Consider the following 23,093-nt stretch of genomic DNA (forward strand, 5'->3'; position numbering starts at 1 on the left):
TCCTTTAACCCCATCCTGTCTGAGCGAACAACAGATGCCCGCCGGCGACCTACACGCAGAGGCGGGGCCAAATCCAAAGCTGAGCCCCTGGGAGCTGTGAGAACAAAGAAGAGAAAGGGAAATCTCTCCCAGCAGCCTCAGAAGCAGCAGATTAAAGCTCCACAATCAACTTGATGGACCCTGCATCTGTGGAATACCTGAATAGACAACCAATCATCCGAAATTGACGAGGTGGGCTTTGAGAGCAAGATTTATGATTTTTTCCCCTTTTCCTCTTTTTGTGAGTGTGTATGTGTATGCTTCTGTGTGAGATTTTGTCTGTATAGCTTTGCTTCCACCATTTGTCCCAGGGTTCTGTCCGTTTTGTTTGTTTGTTTGTTTTTAGTATAGTTTTTAGTGCTTGTTATCATTGGTGGACTTGTTTTTTGGTTTGCTTGCTCTCTTCTTTCTTTTTTTAAATTTTATTACACTTTTATTTTAAATAATATTTTTTATTTTAATAACTTTTATTTTATTTTTTCTTCCTTTCTTTTTTTTCCTCCCTTTTCTTCTGAGCTGTGTGGCTGACAGGGTCTTGTTCCTCTGGCCGGGTGTCAGGCCTGTGCCTCTGAGGTGGGAGAGCGAGTTCAGGACACTGGTCCACCAGAGACCTCCCGGCTCCACGTAATATCAAACACCATAAGATGCGGTCCTGCCCACCAGAAAGACAGGATCCAGCCTCATCCAGCAGAACACAGGCACCAGTCCCCTCCACCAGGAAGCCTACACAACCCACTGAATCAACCTTAGCCACTGGGGACAGACACCAAAAACAACGGGAACTACGAACCTGCAGCCTGCAAAAAGGAGACGCCAAACACAGTAACTTAAGCAAAATGAGAAGACAGAGAAACACACAGCAGATGAAGGAGCAAGGTATAAACCCACCAGACCAAACAAATGAAGAGGAAATAGGCAGTCTCCCTGAAAAAAAATTCAGAGTAATGATAGTAAACATGATCCAAAATCTTGGAAATAGAATGGAGAAAATAGAAGAAACGTTTAACAAGGACCTTGAAGAACTAAAGAGCAAACAAACAATGATGAACAACACAATAAATGAAATTAAAAATTCTGTAGAAGGAATCAACAGCAGAGTAACTGAGGCAGAACGGATAAGTGACCTGGAAGATAAAATAGTGGAAATAACTACCAGAGAGCAGAATAAAGAAAAAAGAATGAAAAGAATTGAGGACAGTCTCAGAGACCTCTGGGACAACATTAAATGCACCAAGATTGTTTTTTATAAATTTATTATTTATTTGTTTATTTTTGTCTGTGTTGGGTCTTCGTTGCTGCACGTGAGCTTTCTCTAGTTGCTGCGAGCGGGGGCTACTCTTTGTTGCGGTGCGTGGGCTTCTCATTGCGGTGGCTTCTCTTGCTGTGGAGCACAGACTCTAGGTGCGCGGGCTTCAGTAGCTGTGGCACGTGGGCTCAGTAGTTGTGGCTTGCAGGCTCTAGAGAGCAGGCTCAGTAGTTGTGGTGCACAGGCTTAGTTGCTCTGCGGCATGTGGGATATTCCCGGACCAGGGCTTGAACCCGTGTCCTCTGCATTGGCAGGCGGATTCTTAACTGCTGCGCCACCAGGGAAGACCCTAAATGCACCAACATTTGAATTATAGGGGTCCCAGAAGAAGAAGAGAAAAAAAAAGGGACTGAGAAAATATTTGAAGAGATTATAGTTGAAAACTTCCCTAATATGGGAAAGGAAATAGTCAATCAAGTCCAGGAAATGTAGAGAGTCCCATATGGGATAAATTCAAGGAGAAACACACCAAGACACATATTAATCAAACTATCAAAAATTAAACACAAAGAAAACATATTAAAAGCAGCAAGGGAAAAACAGCAAATAACACACAAGGGAATCCCCATAAGGTTAACAGCTGATCTTTCAGCAGAAACTCTGCAAGCCAGAAGGGCGTGGCAGGACATATTTAAAGTGATGAAGGAGAAAAACCTACAACCAAGATTACTCTACCCAGCAAGGATCTTGTTCAGATTCGACAGAGAAATTAAAACCTTTACAGACAAGCAAAAGCTAAGAGAATTCAGCACCACCAAACCAGCTTTACAACAAATGCTAAAGGAACTTCTCTAGGCAGGAAACACAAGAGAAGGAAAAGACCATACTTAATCTCTAAATAGAGGCAATAACAAAATCATGATTCTGTCTAACCTGATGCATCTCTCCCACAACCAAGAAAACACTAACCTTTCTCTGAAAGAATGCACCTAGAGGGGTGGGATAGGGAGGATGGGAGAGAGGGAGACGCGAGAGGGAAGAGATATGGGAACATATGTATATGTATAACTGATTCACTTTGTTATAAAGCAGAAACTAATACACCATTATAAAGCAATTATACTCCGATAAGGTGTTAAAAAAATGTGTCTTGGCATATTTCTCCTTGGATTCACACCCCAGTTTAATATCCTGTATCTTAAACACTGAAAAATAAAATTAACTAATAATACATCTTGTGTTAGAAGATAAGGAGATGAGAGGCTGTCAAAGTCAAAATTATTTGGTTAATATATATGTGAATCAATTCATACAAAAACAAAGAAGTAATACAATCATTACAGTCCTTGTTTATGCATATGGTTATGTGGTTACTTCTACTATCCATCCCACATTTTTTTACCCTCACAAGCCCTTTCCCTGGTGATTGTCGTTTTCGTGATGGGGTGACCCAGCGTTTCACTCCGGAGATTCATGGCCATTAGGAGTCCTGAATGAATTAGGATGGTGTAGTTTCCGTTGACTTTAATCAGTGGGCGTGAGAGCACTGACAGGTCTCCTACAGGAGCTGTTACAGTGTTGAATAGAAGGGGTGATGGCTGGCATCCTTGTCTTGTTTTTTATCTTACATGGAATACTTCCACTTTTTCATATAGGAATAACGTATGCTATAGATTTCTGGTGTGTAACCTTCTTAACATACTTGCAAATTTTTCTTTATGAATAGTTGTTGCATTTCATCCCATGTGTTGTCCGCATTCATTGGGATATTGTATTACTTTCCTCTTTTAATCTGTCAATAAAATACGATGGTTCTATTGCCGGTAAGCTCCAAATTCACCTTTTTGTCCTGCTTCCATGAAAATGTTCTGGGTCCTTTCCATTTTTTTCTTGTGGCAGTTGTTACTGAAGTTTACCACTAGAGGGAGCCAGAGACAGTGAAAAGCTAGAGTTTTGCTTCCTGGTCCTGGATTGCTGGCACAGCTGGCTTCCGCTGGACACCAGGCTTCTCCAGTGCCAGCCTCTGCACCTCACGTGGCTTCTCCAGGGCCCGGCTGGTGCAGGGCAGTGTGGCCAGCACCACTCCATAGCCAGCAGCTTCCTTTAGACCTCCCTGGGGCAGTAATATATCAGAGTGTTTCTGGTGAGACACTTCCCCATGTACAACATTGCCAGTCACCTCAGGAAGATTTCCAGCAAATTCCAGAGGGCAGATTTCCAGAAAGTTCCACTGGTGTGGCTCCACTACAACTTTATTGACATTCTGTGAGTTTCTGCCAGGCTCCTCCAGCCAGGTGAGAATTTCAACACTAGGAGAGGCGATCATTTTCCTTGGGTGGAAAAGTATCTCCTGTGTGGGTTAGTTGAGTACTTTATTTCAGCCCTGTAGTGAGGTGCTGTCTCCAGGGCACTCCTAGCTCAGCCATGTTTCGGGAGGGACTTTTCCTTGGGTGACCTATCTCAGCCTTGGGACAAGGGATTTTGCCTTGGGTGCTTCATCTCTAATTTCAGAGGGTGGCACCGCAAAAATTCTCTGCCACACATTGAGTCACAGCTGGGCCTCTCCAGCAAGATCTAGACTTCCGCCCTTGAGGGGGTGGTTCCTTGTATCCTCACTCTAAGCATGGTGAGGACTTTTGCTGGTCTTTCATCTCAGCCTGAGGGTGGTTACTCTTCCTGGGAGAGGGCTCTTACATGAATGCGCTATCCCATCCCCAGGGGTGGATGGTTGGTTCCTCGTGGGCTCTGTCTCAATCTCTGTGGGGTGGGGCTATTTCTGAGGTGCTCTATCTCAGTCCTAGAAGGGAACTTTCCATAAGTGCTCTCTCTCTCTCAGTCCTGAGGGATGACATTTCTTGGGGGCTCGATCTCGCCCTTGGGGAGGGATACTTTTCCTTGGATGCTTTATATTAGCACTGTAGAGGACTCGGTTATGTTGAGGATGCTTTCCTTGGTTGCTCTATCTCTGTCCTGGGGTGGGGGATGACTATGCTTTCTCTAGGTGCTGTATCTCAACCCTGCGGGGGACACTTCCTTGGGTGTTCATCAGGGTGAAGTTGGGGGGTGCTTTCCTTGGATGCTGGACCTCAGCCTGGGTTGGGAACTCTTCATTGGGTGCTCTATCACATGTTTGGGAGGGCAGATTTCCAGCAGGTTCTGCCACTGTGGTACCACAATGCCTTCCCTGTCATTCAGTGATCCACTTCCAGACTTTTCCAACAAGGTCTGAGTTTCAGCTTGGGGAGGGTGCAGTGGGATTCTCATGGGCGCTATATCTCAGCCCAGGAGGAGTACTCTTTCTTGGTGGCTCTATATCATGTTCTAGAGCATGAAGTTCCAGCAAATTCCACTGGTGTGACACTACAACATCTTCTCTGCCACTATGCGAGCCACAGCTGGGCTTCTCCAACATGGTCTGGATTTCTGCCCATGGAGTGGAGGGGAGTGACTCTTTCTCTAGTGGGGGGTGCTCTTCTCTGGGTGCTCTGTTGTCCATCTGGGGTGGGAGGACATTTCCTTGGACGCTGCAGGCTGTGGCTTCTTCACTGAGTGCTCTCTCAGCTCGGGTGGGGACAATTTTCTTTGGATGTTCTACCTCAACCTGAGGCTCTTCTTTGGGAACTCTCTCAGCTGTGGGAAGGGTCAAATCAGTGGCTGCTTTATTTTAGTCTTTGTTGCCCGGCATCAGCTCTTCAGTTGGGGGGGGGGGGGTGGGGAGTATCCTTGGGTGTACATTTCAGCTGTGGAGGGATATCTAACTCGGATATTCTGTCAGTCTGGGATAATGGCTCATCATTAGCGTGCTTTGTATTACTTTTGGGGTGGGAGCTCTTTCTGTGGTTCTTTCTCCGTCCTGGCAGACAACTCTTCCTTGGGGACTCTATCTCAGCCCTGTTAGGTATAGGCTTTTCCTTGGATTCTCTATCTCAAACCCTAGGTGGCTTGTCCTTGGTATTCTCTTTCAGCATTGCTGGGATTTTCCTTAACTCTAAGGAATAGGACTTTTTCTTGAGTGCTCTATCCCCTGGGGAGGATTCTGCTTTGTGTCCTCTAACTCTACCCTGAGAGGATATAACTTGGTGCTCTGTCTCAACTTGGAGGGGATAGGGTGGTGGAGAATTGTACTTACGGTACTCTCTCTTTCCCAGGAGGGGTTTGAAGTCTTCTTCAGGGACTCTAAGTCATCCATGAAGAGGACTCTTCTTTGGGTCTCTATCTTAGCTCTGTAGGAAAGACTCTTCCTTGGGAGCTCTATCACAGCTCTCCCTGGTGCAGGGGCAGTGTGGAGGGACTTTGCCTTCGGTGCTCTATCTCAGCCTGGGCAGAATTCTTCCTTGGGTGCTTCTTCTCAGCTCTGAGCAGGAGAGTCTTCTTTGTGGTATCTAACTCAGTCTTTGGGGCGTCCTGCCTTGAGTGCCTTAAGTCAGCCAAGGTTGGGGGGGACTGGCTTTCCCTTGAATGTTCTGTCTCAGCAATGGCTGGGGGATGGGGGTTAGGGGATGGATTTCCTTGGGTGCTATAACAAATTATCATAGACTGGGTGGTTTATCAACAACAGAAATTTATTTTGTATGGTCTGAAAGCTGGAAGTTTAAGATCAGGGTGCCAGCATGGACAGGTTCTGGTGAGAGCTCTCTCCCAGGTGGGACTTCTCCTTTTTTTTTTTTTCCTTTACCTCACACCCACATCCATCTGATCCATCAGCAAGTCCTATTAGCTTAAATCCAGTGAGATGACCATGTGGTTTTTCTCCTTCAATTTGTTAATATGGTGTATCACATTGATTGATTTGCGTATATTGAAGAATCCTTGCATTCCTGGAATAAACCCCACTTGATCATGGTGTATGATCCTTTTAATGTGCTGTTGGATTCTGTTTGCTAGTATTTTGTTGAGGATTTTTGCATCTATGTTCATCAGTGATATTGGCCTATAGTTTTCTTTCTTTGTGACATCCTTGTCTGGTTTTGGTATCAGGGTGATGGTGGCCTCATAGAACGAGTTTGGGAGTGTTCCTCCCTCTGCTATATTTTGGAAGAGTTTGAGAAGGATAGGTGTTAGCTCTTCTCTAAATGTTTGATAGAATTCTCCTGTGAAGCCATCTGGTCCTGGGCTTTTGTTTGTTGGAAGATTTTTAATTACAGTTTCAATTTCAGTGCTTGTGATTGGTCTGTTCATATTTTCTATTTCTTCCTGGTTCAGTCTCGGCAGGTTGTGTATTTTTAAGAATTTGTCCATTTCTTCCAGGTTGTCCATTTTATTGGCATAGAGTTGCTTGTAGTAATCTCTCATGATCTTTTGTATTTCTGCAGTGTCAGTTGTTACTTCTTTTTCATTTCTAATTCTATTGATTTGAGTCTTCTCCCTTTTTTTCTTGATGAGTCTGGCTAATGGTTTATCAATTTTGTTTATCTTCTCAAAGAACCAGCTTTTAGTTTTGTTGATCTTTGCTATCGTTTCCTTCATTTCTTTTTCATTTATTTCTGATCTGATTTTTATGATTTCTTTCCTTCTGCTAACTTTGGGGTTTTTTTGTTCTTCTTCCTCTAATTGCTTTAGGTGCAAGGTTAGGTTGTTTATTCGAGATGTTTCCTGTTTCTTAAGGTAGGCTTGTATTGCTATAAACTTCCCTCTTAGAACTGCTTTTGCTGCATCCCATAGGTTTTGAGTCGTCGTGTGTCCATTGTCATTTTTTCTAGATATTTTTTAATTTCCTCTTTGATTTCTTCAGTGATCACTTCGTTATTCAGTAGTGTATTGTTTAGCCTCCATGTGTTTGTATTTTTTGCAGGTGTTTTCCTGTAATTTATATCTAGTCTCATAGCGTTGTGGTCGGAAAAGATACTTGATACAACTTCGATTTTCTTAAATTTACCAAGGCTTGATTTGTGACCCAAGATATGATCTATCCTGGAGAATGTTCCATGAGCACTAGAGAAAAATGTGTATTCTGTTGTTTTACGATGGAATGTCCTATGAATATCAGTTAAGTCCATCTTGTTTAATGTATCATTTAAAGCTTGGGTTTCCTTATTTATTTTCATTTTGGATGATCTGTCCATTGGTGAAAGTGGGGTGTTAAAGTCCCCTACTATGAATGTGTTACTGTCGATTTCCCCTTTTATGGCTGTTAGTATTTGCCTTATGTATTGAGGGGCTCCGATGTTGGGTGCATAAATATTTACAATTGTTATATCTTCTTCTTGGATCGATCCCTTGATCATTATGTAGTGTCCTTCTTTGTCTCTTCTAATAGTCTTTATTTTAAAGTCTATTTTGTCTGATATGAGAATTGCTACTCCAGCTTTCTTTTGGTTTCTATTTGCATGAAATATCTTTTTCCATCCCCTTACTTTCAGTCTGTATGTGTCTCTAGGTCTGAAGTGGGTCTCTTGTAGACAGCAAATATATGGGTCCTGTTTTTGTATCCATTCAGCCAATCTGTGTCTTTTGGTGGGAGCATTTAGTCCATTTACATTTAAGGTAATTATCGATATGTATGTTCCTAGTCCCATTTTCTTGATTGTTTTGGGTTTGTTATTGTAGGTCTTTTCCTTCTCTTGTGTTTCTTGCCTAGAGAAGTTCCTTTAGCAGTTGTTGTAGAGCTGGTTTGGTGGTGCTGAACTCTCTCAGCTTTTGCTTATCTGTAAAGGTTTTAATTTCTCCATCAAATCTGAATGAGATCCTTGCTGGGTAGAGTAATGTTGGTTGCAGGTTTTTCTCCTTCATCACTTTCAATATGTCCTGCCACTCCCTTCTGGCTTGCAAAGTTTCTGCTGAAAGATCAGCTGTTAACCTTATGGGGATTCCCTTGTGTGTTATTTGCTGTTTTTCCCTTGCTGCTTTTAATATGTTTTCTTTGTATTTAATTTTTGACAGTTTGATTAATATGTGTCTTGGCGTATTTCTCCTTGGATTTATCCTGTATGGGACTCTCTGTGCTTCCTGGACTTGATTAACTATTTCCTTTCCCATATTAGGGAAGTTTTCAACTATAATCTCTTCAAATACTTTCTCAGTCCCTTTCTTTTTCTCTTCTTCTTCTGGAACCCCTATAATTTCAATGTTGGTGCGTTTAATGTTGTCCCAGAGGTCTCTGTGACTGTCCTCAGTTCTTTTCATTCTTTTTCCTTTATTCTGCTCTGCAGTAGTTATTTACACTCTTTTATCTTCCAGGTCACTTATCCGTTCTTCTGCCTCAGTTATTCTGCTATTGATCCCATCTAGAGTTTTTTTCATTTCATTTATTGTGTTGTTCATCATTGTTTGTTTCATCTTTAGTTCTTCTAGGTCCTTGTTAAATGTTTCTTGCATTTTGTCTATTCTATTTCCAAGATTTTGGATCATCTTTACTATCATTATTCTGAATTCTTTTTCAGGTAGACTGCCTATTTCTTCTTCATTTGTTAGGTCTGGTGTGTTTTTATCTTGCTCCTTCATCTGCTGTGTGTTTTTCTGTCTTCTCATTTTGCTTAAGTTACTGTGTTTGTTGTCTCCTTTTTTGCAGGCTGCAGGTTCGTAGTTCCTGTTGTTTTTGGTGTCTGTCCCCAGTGGCTAAGGTTGGTTCAGTGGGTTGTGTAGGCTTCCTGGTGGAGGGGACTAGTGCCTGTGTTCTGGTGGATAAGGCTGGATCTTGTCTTTCTGGTTGGGAGGTCCACGTCTGGTGGTGTGTTTAGGGGTGTCCATGGCCTTATTATGATTTTAGGCAGCCTCTCTGCTAATGGGTGGGGTTGTGTTCCTGTCTTGCTAGTTGTTTGTTATAGGGTGTCCAGCACTGTAGCTTGTTGGTCATTGAGTGAAGCTGGGTGCTGGTGTTGAGATGGAGATCTCTGGGAGATTTTCGCCATTTGATATTATGTGGAGCTGGGAGGTCTCTTGTGGACCAGTGTCCTGAAGTTGGCTCTCCCACCTCAGAGGCACAGCACTGACTCCTGGTTGCAGCACCAAGAGCCTTTCATCCACATGGCTCAGAATAAAAGGGAGAAAAAGTAGAAAGAAAGATTTAGTAGAAGTAGAAAGAAAGAAAGGAGGGAGGGAAGGAGGGAGGGATGGAGGGAGGAAGGAAGGAAGGAAGGAGGGAAGGAAGGAAAAAAGAAAGAAAGAAGATAAAGTAAAATAAAATAAAGTAAGATAAAATATAATAAAGTTATTAAAATAAGAAAAAAATTATTAAGAGAAAAAAAAAACAGACGGATAGAGCCCTAGGACAAATGGTGGAAGCAAAGCTATACAGACAAAATCTCACACAGAAGCATACACATACACATTCACAAAAAAAGGAAAAGGGGGAAAAATCATAAATCTTGCTCTCAAAGTCCACCTCCTCAATTTGGGATGATTCATTGTCTAAAGGGGGGAAGGAAGGAAAGAAAGAAGATAAAGTAAAATAAAATAAAGTTATTAAAATAAAAAGTAATTATTAAGAGAAAAATTTTTAAAAAAACGGACGGATAGAACCCTCGGACAAATGGTGGAAGTAAAGCTATACAGACAAAATCTCCCACAGAACCATACACATACACACTCACAAAAAGAGGAAAAGGGGGAAAAATCATAAATCTTGCTCTCAAAGTCCACCTCGTCAATTTGGGATGATTCGTTGTCTATTCATGTATTCCACAGATGCAGGTACATCAAGTTGATTGTGGAGATTTAATCCACTGCTTCTGCGGCTGCTGGGAGAGATTTCCCTTTCTCTTCTTTGTTCTCACAGCTCCCAGGGCTCAGCTTTGGATTTGGCCCCGCCTGTGCGTGTAGGTCGCCAGAGGGCGTCTGTTCTTTGCTCAGACAGGACGGGGTTAAAGGAGCCTTTGATCCGGGGGCTCTGGCTCACTCAGGCCAGGGGGAGGGAGGGGCACGGAGTGCGGGGCGAGCCTGCGGCGGCAGAGGCCGGCGTGACGTTGCACCAGCCTGAGGCGCGCCGTGCGTTCTCCCGGGTAAGTTGTCCCTGGATCCCGGGACCCTGGCAGTGGCGGGCTGCACAGGCTCCCCGGAAGCGGGGTGTGGATAGTGACCTGTGCTCGCACACAGGCTTCTGGGTGGCGGCAGCAGCAGCCTTAGCGTCTCATGCCTGTCTCTGGGCTCCGCGCTTTTAGCCGTGGCTCGCGCCCATCTCTGGAGCTCCTTAAGCAGCGCTCTTAATCCCCTCTCCTCGCGCACCAGGAAACAAAGAGGCAAGAAAAAGTCTCTTGCTTCTTCGGCAGCTCCAGACTTTTCCCCGGACTCCCTCCCGGCTATCCGTGGTGCACTAGCCCCCTTCAGGCTGTGTTCACGCCGCCAACCCCAGTCCTTTCCCTGGGCTCCAACCGAAGCCCGAGCCTCAGCTCCCAGCCCCGCCCGCCCCGGCGGGTGAGCAGAGAAGCCTCTCGGGCTGGTGAGTGCTGGTCGGCCCTGATCCTCTGTGCGGGAATCTCCCCGCTTTTCCCTCCGCTCCCCTGTGGCTGCACTCTCCTCCGCGACTCCGAAGCTTACCCCCTCCACCACCCGCAGTCTCCACCCGCGAAGGGGCTTCCTAGTGTGTGGAAACTTTTCTTCCTTCACAGCTCCCTCCCACTGGTGCAGGTCCCGTCCCTATCCTTTTGTCTCTGTTTATTCTTTTTTATTTTGCCCTACCCAGGTGCGTGGCGAGTTTCTTGCCTTTTGGGAGGTCTGAGGTCTTCTGCCAGCGTTCAGTAGGTGTTCTGTAGGAGTTGTTCCACGTGTAGATATATTTCTGGTGTATCTGTGGGGAGGAAGGTGATCTCCGCGTCTTACTCTTCCGCCATCTTCCTGGAAGCCTCGACTTCTCCTTTTATCCTCCATCGTGGAAAGAGAGCCAGTTAGCTCTTTGGCCTCTTCTTATGATGGCACTAATCCCATTCCCATGAGGGTGGAGCCCTCATGACCTATTACCTCCTAAAGACTCCACCTCCAAATACCATCACACTGATATTAGGGTTTCAGTATATGAGTTTTGAGGGGTGGGCACATTCAGTCCACTGCAGGTGGTCTATTTCAGCTTTGGAGATAGTGACAGCTCCTTATATCTGCTCTTTCTATATTTAGAGCTCTCTTGACTTCTTACTAGACAATCTCTTGATACTCTATTCCCCGTTATAGTCAATAATTCTTTATATTAAATGTTCATTGTTCAAATTACTATCTGGTTTCTGTCTCTTGACTCAACACAGTCTGAAACAGAATTGGTGCCGTGCACGGTCCCTAAGGTAGACCCTTAGGATGAGATTTGGGAACTTATTTGATTGTGCCTTTGGGCTTGAGCACAGTGCTCTGCTTCTTGCTAATGGGAAATGGCATGAAAGTAATCCATGGCATGAAGTGACATCACAATTTGTAAAACTGTCATGATGGATGATTGCCATAAAGTGCCAACTGAAGTAGCGGGGAGCCAGTGTACCAAAATGGTTCCAGCAATGCACAAGAGTTCACTTGCATCATATCCTCACAAATATATGGTGTAGTCTGTCATTAATTGTAGCCATTCTGGTGGGTGTTTAATGGTATCTCATTATGGCTTTAATTTGCTTTTCTCTGATGATTAATGAGTTGGAGCATCTATTTATGTTTAGTAGCCATTTGGATATGTCCTTATGAAGTACCTTTTAAGGAATTTTGCCCATATTTGGATTGTCTTTTTCTTATCAATTTGTAGGAGTTCTGAGTTCAACTCCTTTGCTGGATGTATATACTATGAATATCTTCTATGAGTCTCTAATTTACTTTTTTTTTTAACATCTTTACTGGAGTATAATTGCTTTACTTTTTCAGTCTCTTAATAGTGTCTTTTGATGAAAAGAAGTTCTTAATTTAATTAAATCTGACTAATCAATCTTTTTTTTTTCGTATCTTGTTTAAAAATCTATGCCCAGAGTCATGTACCACAATGTTCATTGCAGCTCTATTTACAATAGCCAGGACATGGAAGCAACCTAAGTGTCCATCGACAGATGAATGGATAAAGAAGATGTGGCACATATATACAGTAGAATATTACTCAGCCATAAAAAGAAACGAAATTGAGTTATTTGTAGTGAGGTGGATGGACCTAGAGTCTTGTCATAACAGAGTGAAGTACATCAGAAAGAGAAAAACAAATACCGTATGCTAACACATATATATGGAATCTAAAAAAAAAAAAGTTTATGTAGAACCTAGGGGCAGGACAGGAATAAAGACTCAGATGTAGAGAATGGACTTGAGGACGCAGGGAGTGGGGAGGGTAAGCTGGGACGAAGTGAGAAAGTGGCATGGACATATCTACACTACCAAATGTAAAACAGATAGCTAGTGGGAAGCAGCCCCATAGCACAGGGAGATCAGCTCGGTGCTTTGTGACCACCTAGAGGGGTGGGATAGCGAGGGTGGGAGGGAGACGCAAGAGGGAGGGCATATGGGGATATATGTATACGTATAGCTGATTCACTTTGTTATAAAGCAGAAACTAACACACCATTGTAAAGCAATTATACTCCAATGAAGATGTTAAAAAAAAAATCTGTGCCTACCCCAAAGTCATGAAGATGATGTCCCAAGTTTTCTTCTAGATCTCTGACCCATCTCAAATAAATTATTGTGTATGCAATGAAGTAAAGGACAAGGTTCATGTTTCCTGTATGGTTATCTAGTGAACTTATTAAAAAGGAGATTATTTCCACATAGATATGCAGTTAAATTTTTCTGCAAATTTACCTATTTCACCTAAGTTTTCAATTTTAATATAAAGTTGTTCACAGTATTTACCATCCCCTTTTAAAATCTTTGCTGGATCCATAGTTATGTCTCCTTTTTCATTCATAATGTTATTTATTTGTGGATTCTTTCTCTCGATCAGTTTCGCTAAAGGTTTGTCTATGTTTTTGTTGCTTTCAAAGGACAAATTTTTGGTTTTGTTGATTTTCCCTATTGCAGTCTCTTTTTCTATTTAATTAATTTCTGGTTTATTTTTACTAGCTCCTTCTTTCTATTTTGTTTGCGTTTATTCTACTGTTCTAACTTCTAATGCTGGGCACAGATAATTAATTTTCAGGCTTTTTCTTTTCTAACATAGACTATACAAGACTATAACAAGACTATACAATTCTCTCCTGGGTCCACTTTCACTTCAGCCAAAACATTTTTAAGAAAACATCATTCATTTCCAAGTATTTATTTGATAGAGTGTTTTAAAATCTCTGAATACATTTTATTGTTGTTGCGAATGACTTCTAATTTCATTTTGGTTGGAGAGTATGGTCTTCATGAAATTAAATATTTTAACATTGTTGAGACTGAAGATGATTTTTATGTGTATGCGCGAGAAGAATTTATATTCTGATTGTTGGATGCAGGCTTCTGTAAATGGCCATAAATCAAGCTTGTTAATTGTATTGCTAATATTTATGCATTTACTAATTATTTTTTCTGTTTCAACTAACAATAATTTAGAGAATTGTGTTAAAAATCTTCCACAATAAAGGTGAATTTTTCAATTTCCCTCAGTACTTTTATTTATTCTCTTCATATATATATATATATATATATATATATATATATATAAACATCTTTTTTGGAGTATAATTTCTTTACAATGGTGTGTTAGTTTCTGCTTTATAACAAAGTGAATCAGTTATACATATACATATGTCCCCATATCTCTTCCCTCTTGCGTCTCCCTCCCTCCCACCCTCACTATCCCACCCCTCTAGGTGGTCACCAAGCACTGAGCTGATGTCCCTGTGCTATGCGGCTGCTTCCCACTAGCTATCTATTTTACATTTGGTAGTGTATATATGTCCATGCCACTCTCTCACTTCGTCCCAGCTTACCCTCCCCGCTCCCTGCGTCCTCAAGTCCATTCTCTACATCTACGTCTTTATTCCTGTCCTGCCCCTAGGTTCTTCAGAGCCATTTTTTTTTTAGATTCCATATATATGTGTTAGCATACGGCATTTATTTTTCTCTTTATTAGGTGCATTCAAGTGTACAATTGTGAAACGTTTCTGGTGAAATAAACGTTGGTTATTTTATAGTGAGCTTTTATACTCAAATTATGCATTCTTAAAGTGTCTTTTATCTGATATTAGCATGACTACCTCAGCTTTCTTTTGATTAATTTTTGCCTTTTATGAAATATTAATTTCTTTACATTCAATCATTCTGTGTCCTCAATTTTTAAATATTTCCCTTTTAAAGAGCATAAAACTAGAATTTTTAAAAACTCCATTCTGGCAACCTTAACTGGCAAATGTGCTCTATTTACATTCATTATCATTACACATAATATTTGGACTTCTATTTAGCAAGTTACTTTGTGCTTTTTCTTTGTACTTCATGCTTACGTTCTCCTTTATTTTTAATTTTTTAATTTAAATTTTGACAGTGAATGAAGCATGAATGAATGCTGTTGTGGATTTTTTTTCCTTTCTGATAACTAAGCCTATTTGTAGTTTGCATTTTTTATTTGCTTACATTGGGTCCACTTTGGCTTGATTTTTGTATTTGGTGTGAGAAACGTGTTCAACTTTATTCTTTTGCTTGTAGACATCCAATTCTCCCAGCAACATTTGTTGAAAAGACTATTCTTTCCCCATTGAAAGGCTTAGCACCCTTGTCAAAATGTAATTGACCATAAATTAAGGTTCTATTTCTGGACCCTTAGGTTTATTCCTTTGACCTATATGTCAGTCCTTATGCCAGTGCCATACTTTTTTTTTACACAGTCTTGATTATTTTAGCTTTGTAGTAAGTTTTGAAATCTGGAGATGTTTGTTTCCCTACCTTGTTCTTTTTCAATGTTCTTTTGGTTTTTTGGCTATTTGGGTTTCATTCATTTTCTTATGAATTTCAGAGTTACTTTGTCAATTTCTGAAAAAAAAAGAAACCTAGCTGGGATTTTGATAGGGATTTTATTACATCTGTAGATCAATTAGGAGAGTATTGCCAACTTAACAGTAACAAGTTTTCCAATCCATGAACATGGGAAGTCTTTCTAGTTATTTATACCTTCTTTAAATTCTTCCTGTATGGTGTAGTTTTCAGAGTACACGTTTTGTATTTCTTTTAATAAATTTGTTCACAACTGTTTTATGTTTTTAAATGTCATTGTAAATGAGATTGTTTTAACTAAATTTTCTGATTGGTTATTGATGGTGTAGAAAAATAATTGATTTTTGTATATTGCTCTTGTATCCTGCAACTTTATTGAGCTTATTTATAAATTAGTTTGGATATATTTTTAGTGGATTCCTTAGGATTTTCTATGTACAAAATCATGTTATATGCAAATCGTGATAGTAACAATTCTTCCTTTCCAAACTGGATGCATTTTATTATGATTTCTTGGCTAATTTTCCCTGCTAGAACTTCTGGCACAATATTGAAAAGAAGTGTTGAGAACAGACGTCCTTGCCTTGTTTCCAATGAGAGGGGAAGCATACAGTCTTTCATATCATAGCTTACATATTTCATAGCAATGTTAGGTCTGGGGTTTTTGTAGATGCCTGTTATCAGGTTGAGGAAGTACCCATCTATTCCAAGTTTACTGGGTATTCTTATCATGAAAATGTTTTGATTTTGTCAAATGCTTTTTCTGTATCTATTGACACAGTCATATGTTTTTTTCTTGTCCTTTCTTTTGTTAATATGATGTATTACATCAATTAATTTTCAGATATTAATCCAACCTTTCATCCCTGCCATAAATTCTGCTTGTTCTTGGTGTATAATCCTTTTTATGTGTAGCTGGATTTGGTTTGTCAATATTGTGTTGAAGATTTTTTTCATCTATATTCATGGTGTTATTTTTCTTGTGATGTCTTTGTCTAGATATGGTATCAGGGTAATACTAGCCTCATAGAATAAGGTAGTGTTCTTTCCTCCTTTTTTTTTTGAAGAAATTGCTAAGGATTCCTATTCTTTCTTTCTTAAATGTTTGACAGAATTTACATGTAAAACCATCTCATCTGGGCTTGTACTTGTGGAAAGATTTTTAAGTTTCTAATTTAATCCCTTTCCTTAGTATAGTTCTACTTATATTTTTTAGTTCTTCTTGAACCAGTTCCATAATTTGTGTCTTCCAGGAATTTTAAAATTTCATCTAAATTATCTAATTTTTTGACATAAAGTTGTTCATAATATAATCCCTCTAATTTCTTTAAGGTCAATATTGATGTTCCCACTTTCCTTCCTGATTTTGATAATTTGAGCACTTCTTTCTTTTTTCCTTGGCCAGTCAAGCTGAAGGTCTCTTGATTTTTTTTTTTTAATCTTCCCAGTGAACAAACTTTTGATTGCATTGATTTTCCTCACGATTTTTCTGTTTTATAATTCATTGATTTTCCACTCCAATCTGCATCATTTCCTTCCTTTTTCTTTCTTTCATTAAATATATAAATTTAAAACTTCAAGGGTAACTAAAATTATTTGCTTCAATTAAAGCGGGATTCGAGACCTCAGACATATAGAAATGTTTATGACACTGCACGTAGTATTCATCTAGTTAACTAGAAGGAGGGCTGATCTGCTAAAAACAGACAAGATTTTGCATGAAGGTGCTCATTGCGTGAGTAGGTTATTTTGTAGTACTTCAATATTTCGAATACCCATTTCCACTGAATCCCTACATCCACCCAGGTCCAAGTTTATTTTTCTCAAGCTTAAGGAGAAGTGTGTTTTAATCAGCACACACTCTACCTTCTTCATGCTTTATTTCTTGTAATCCTTAAAACAGCCCATGAGGTAGATACTGTTTTATGCCCATTTTATGGAAATAGAAACTTCTAGTAAGGCTCTAAGTAGTTTCCCCAGGTTTAGCCAGTTGAAAAATGGCAGAATCTAGGTCCATAAGATTCAGATACTGCACACTCAAATACTATATTACAGTGCCTACAGCAGAGGATTCCTTGTTTACATGGAAATAATGAAACTGATAGTATCCAGGATAATTGGTGTCAGTCTGTAATGCCTCTTTACTCCATTTTGTTGATTTTAAGTGCAATCATCTGTCCATTAAATTGACCAGCTTTCAGAGCTGGACACAGGCCTGAAATTATATTCCAAGTTTTGCGTGTAAGGTGACGTTTCTGGGAAGAAAGTCCATAGATTTAATCAAAATATCCAAAGAGGTCAATGCCCACTACCCAGGGTTCTCTGAGGAGAGAGTGCCATGGAGCCTAGGCTCTTTCAAATAAGGAAGAAGAATGGCCTTTTAGTTGGGATGGTGCTATAAGGGAGGTCAGCCCATTCTCAAACTTGGCTTGAGGCATAAGGGAGTTGTTCTAGACCTAGTGGTTTGAGCTGCTAGGCAGTAGTGATGGTGGACTGAGAAATGATTTAGATGAAGACAGATGATTCTAGCTCTTAGAACATGATATAGATCCTAGATATGAGATTCCAAACTCTATTTGGTGCCATGATATATGTTGCTAACACAGTCTATGGTCATGTCCTCCCTAGAGGATCGTACATTTGAGCTGTATAGTATTAATTTCTTTTCCAGTGATTTTCCACTTTCCCATCAGAGTGTTCTACTCACACAAATAGTTAACTATGAGGAATAGCTGAAGACATTGGCCTCCCCACCTCAAGAGATTGATCCAGGTCAACCTAAAAGGGTTTACACTTTTAGCTATCTGTTTAAAAATGATAAGAAGGTAGGGTAACTATTTCTATGTGTGTCCAAATTTTGATATTCTTAGTATAATTATTTTCTTCTTCAAAGGATAAATATAAATCTTAGGCTTTACTTCTACTTATTTAAATGATAAAATATGACATAGGGATTCTTGTGTAAACAGAAAGTGGGAGCCTCCTGATCCAAGATGTGTTGGTTGAACAGAAATAATAGTTATTTATTGGACTAGGACCTGGTGGTGTTTTTTATTCTTTTTTAAAATTGAGGTATAGTTAATTTACAATGTTGTGCTAGTTTCAAGTGTACAGCAAAGTGATTCAGTTATACATATATATATTCTTTTTCAGATTCTTTTCCATTACAAGTTATTACACGATATTGAGTATAGTTCCCTGTGTTACACAGTGGGTCCTTGTTGTTTACCTATTTTATATATAGTAGTGTGTTAGGAGCTGGTGTTTAAATTATAACATTTAATGCTCACAACTGTTCTGTAGATGAGTATTACTATCTGTCCTTTAATAAGAAGAAATCAAGGCTGACAGTGGTCAAATGCCTTGCCCTGAGTGACACAGCTGATAAGAGATAGAGCCAGGGTCTATATTCTTTCCCACCCCACAGTAACTCACTTAATATCCAGATTACACTCTACTTCCTGTTCCCATTATTCAAGCAACTTGTGCTCTATCTAGACAATAACTGAGTGTTCCTCTTGAAAAATGAAGTACTAGGGAATTCCCTGGCAGTACAGTGGCTAGGATTCCATGCTTCCACTGCCAGGGGCCTGGGTTTGATCCTGGTCAGGGAACTAAGATCCTGCAAGCCGCACGATGTGGCCAAAAAAAAAAAAAAAGAAAGAAAGAAAAGAAAAATGAAAAAAGGTGCAAAGAGGACTATATCTGCACTCATGGAGGAGATCATCGATATAAAGGCACAGAACATAAAACAATCTCTTCTGTAACAAAACTAGATTGAAAGTTATTCTACTTTACCCCAAAACTCTTCAATTAATTGGAGTTTTTCTTAATCTTCTGTGCCTTAGTTTCCTCATTTTTAATAATGCAGATAATAATCACACCTAACTCATAGGGTTTGGTGAAGGATTGAGTTAATACACGTAAAGCTTTTAAAACAGTACCTGGTAGAGAGTAAATGCTCAATGAAAATGTTTTCGCCCATTATGGGCTCCTCTTTTATGGGAAATGCAAATGGTTTGGGAAAATATTTTTGTCGAAACTGTATTCGGATAATGCAGAGGCATATTCCTGGGTTATCCTTTGATGAAAACAACTCTCAGCTAACCTATTCTACCCTTCGATTTCATGTTTCATTTGCCACCAACACTGAAAAGCACTCCCTACACCTGCCCAGCCCCAAAAGTGACATATTTGCATCTCCATAGATCACAGATGGGGAGATTTACATTTTCAATATTCTACCTTTCACCATCGACATGTACCATTTCATAAAGTGTTAATCAGTATGTTAATTGATTTAAAGCACAAAATGACTAAAAAGATATTTCCTTTATTCCTCACCTAACAAGCACTGAAGCAAAATGGTGTGTATTTCTCCAAAGACATAAGCATGTGTTTTATCACTTTGGTTAATGAGAACCAGTCATTCCCCAGCATTCTTAGTAATCAGGGTTGTACCATGTTTGGCTTTGGATAACACCTTGTATTTTACCTTTTCCTTATTTCACTTAGACTAGATTAAAATTGGATTGCATTTTCTGAGAACACAGTGTGTGTTGGGTGGCAGTAAATCTTTGGCCCATGATTTAAACTTCTTTTAATGACATAAATGCATGGCTGTATATGGGTGTATGCATATGAAGACTGTGATTTTCCAATGATTGCATTTTGTCTCTAATGGAATATGTCCACTGACGTTTTTCAGCAAACAAAGCATGATGAAGCAGGTCAATTTGCAGCAGAGCATCAAGAACAAATGAAACATCCTGGAGAACCCAAGAGCCTCTCATCCTCTAAGAGAAGGCGGAGAATGTCAGCGTGGTTCAGCAAACAGGAAGGAGAGGGGGAACCCCATCTCTAGGGTTCAGCCATGTCAAAGGAAACTTATAGTTATGTCCTTGGAGGATGGACAGATATGAGCATGTTTGCCAGTAGAGGGGCAAGGCCCTAGTTACGGCCAACCATTTGAAGTTGCTGCAAGAGTTAGAATAAAGCAGGTTCCTGAGGCAGAAGGAGATGACGGGCTAAACAAGAGGACGGGTCTGCTCACGTTCTGCCTGTCTTCACACTCTGTTCATGCTTTAACCCAGTGCAGTCTGGCTCCTTCTTACTGTATTCCAATGAAACAGGGTCAAGGTCACCAGCACCTGCTACACTTCGGCATTAATTTCTCAGCAGCACGTGATACAGTTGTTCACTCCCTCTTCCATGGAAAACTTTTAGGTTCCCCAGACACCACATTCTCCTGGATTCCTTGCCCCCTTACAAGTGACTCATTTTCTTTCTTCCCTTTCTGGTTTTTTTCTCTTCTTTCCCGCCTCTAAGTATTGCAGGGACCCAAAGCTGAATATTGGGCTCCTTTCTCTTCAATCTACTATCTCCCTAGGTGACCCCATGCAGTCTTACAACTTTAAATATGATTCACACTACAAGAACTCTCACCTTTGTACCTCTAGACCACAACTTGCTCCTGAAATTCAGGCTCATATACAACTGCTTACATGGTATCTCCAATGACTATCTACTACATATCTAAAATCCAACCGGTTCTACGTGTTTGAACTTCTGACCTTTCCCTCTCCAAAAATGCTCTACTTTCAGCCTTCTCTATCTCAGCTAATAACACCATCCATCAGGTGTAACATACATAAAGGTGTAACAACCTGCTGTCCACAGATATGGAGGGCATGGGAGGGTTTAGAAGCCCTAGTATTTAAAGTTTGTAGATATCCATAGTATAAATAGTCCCACCATGGCCTAGGTTAAGCTACCAATGTGAGGTCACTGAATCAGGATCAGGAAAGTTTGGCCACACTCCATTCTTGCGAGCAGTTGCCTAATACCTGCGCACACTTGGTACTATGATCTACCCAGTAGTTTAGGCTAAAACACCCAGATTCACTCGAGATTCCTGTTATTATTATTTATTATTCTCTCACTTCCATCCTTTAGCAAGATCAGCAACTTGATGCCCAATAAAAATCCCGCATCCCACCATTTCTCTCCATTCCTCTGATCAGGGCTGCCCTCATGTCACCAAGCTACTCCAATAGCTTCTTATCTGATTTCCCTACTTCCCCTCTTCTGCACATCTAAGTCACTTCCTGCCCTGCAGACAAAGTGATCACGCCAACACAGAAATGAGATCACGCCACATCCATGCTGAAGACCCATCATCACCTTTCCTAGGCACTCAGAACACAATCTGAGCTCCCGACCCTGGTCTCCCAGCTGTGCACGACCTGGCCCCGCCATCCTCTCCTAACACGTGGCCTGTCGTCTCCTCCTTGCTCTCTCTGCTTCTGTCCTTTGCTCTGTGCTCCCTGGCCAGTCCCCTCCCCGGGGCTCTGCACGTGCCCTTGCCGCAGCCTGGAGCTCTTCCTCTGCATGTGCACAGGCCGGCTCTCTCTCCTCCTCCAGGCTCTGCCCAAAGGACACCTCCTCAGGAGGGCCTTCCTGACCACGTGGTCCGCTGGGGCTCCCCCTCCTGCTCTCTGTCCCATCCCTGCTTGCTTCTTCCCTAACACGAATTCCAGCTGTAATAATTCTGTTGGATCGTTGTACACTTACTGCCTGGCGTCCCCATGAGCATGGAAGCTCCATAAGGGCGGGGATTGTTGGCGTCTGTCCTGTTGGCTGCCGCTCCCCGGCTCCTGGCACGGCGCCCGGCACAGAGCAGGACGAGTCAATGGAGAAGAGGTGTCAGACCTGGAGTAAAAAGAAACTCAGGTTTCTGAGAGAGAAAAGATGCATGAGGAAGATCTTATACTGACAGGGATTTGGGGTGATAGAGTGTGAATATCAGACATCTTGACATTGAGACTTTCAGCTTTTCAACTTGTAAAGGGCATTGAGACAATAAATCATGAGTGTCAGAGCTCTGTGAATGTTTGCTTAGCAGTTGAACTGTCCAGCTCATTTCTGTATGTATTGAGAGTGCCAAGAAAGAAAAAGTGCTCTATTGTACACTCTTTGCTCAGTCCTATTTGTCTGTTGTTTGCCATAAGCATCGGCAGCTTATTCACTTGCCTTTCAATGTTTCTGAGGAACGTCCTTCACATAGCTGCTTCTCCACTCTAAAAGAGCTTAGAGTTAAGACAATAGAAATGCAAAAAATCCCCTTGCGTCAGTCCTTCAGGGAGCCTTCTAGACAGCTTTAAACAAACACAATTCCTTGGGAGTAAGGTCTACTCTCCTCCCTCCTGAGCCAGGAACCCTCACTTGGAATGCACGCTGACATCGTCAAGACAGCTGCTCTACTAGGCAAGGGCTGGGGCAAGAATAACTTAAAATGCCAGCAAATTCTCCTGTCACATTTCATGGCTCTTCTTCAGACTTAACATTCGCTTGGTTGCTGTAAACCTCTGATGATCTTCCAGAGTTCCAATAAACTTGATTCCGATCATTGTTTTCCCGGTGTTTCCAGTGTCCCTGGAGGACCCTACCCAGAGTGCCCTACACCACGTTCACCAATATCACTAAGTTCCGTGAGTGACGTTTTGAAGCTTACATCCTTCCGCTAACATCTTAATTTAGCAGTGTGGTGGCTTCCCTGGTGGCACAGTGGTTGGGAATCCGCCTGCCAAGGTAGGGAACACGGGTTCAAGCCCTGGCCCGGGAAGATCCCACATGCCACAGAGGAGCTAGGCCCGTGTGCCACAACTACTGAAGCCTGTGTGCCATAACTGCTGAAGCTTGCATTCCTGGAGCCTGTGCTCCACAACATGAGAAGCCACCGCAATGAGAAGCCCTCACACCGCAAGGAAGAGTAGCCTCTGTTCGCGGCAACTAAAGAAAGCCCACGCACAGCAATGGAGGACCCAACGCAGCCAAAAAATAATAAATTTATTTTAAAAAACCCAACAGTGTGCACTTTTTTTTTCTGGAAGGAATAACAAAGCAGAAGAAACAGAAAACTAGAAATTTCTCTAGCGTCAGGGACCTTGTGAAAAATCAATAAAATGATATATATATGCAATGTCAGAATCTCTTTGCACATTTA

The sequence above is a fragment of the Grampus griseus genome (assembly GCF_964374135.1).
Source record: "Grampus griseus genome assembly, chromosome: X".
Classification (NCBI taxonomy): domain Eukaryota; kingdom Metazoa; phylum Chordata; class Mammalia; order Artiodactyla; family Delphinidae; genus Grampus; species Grampus griseus.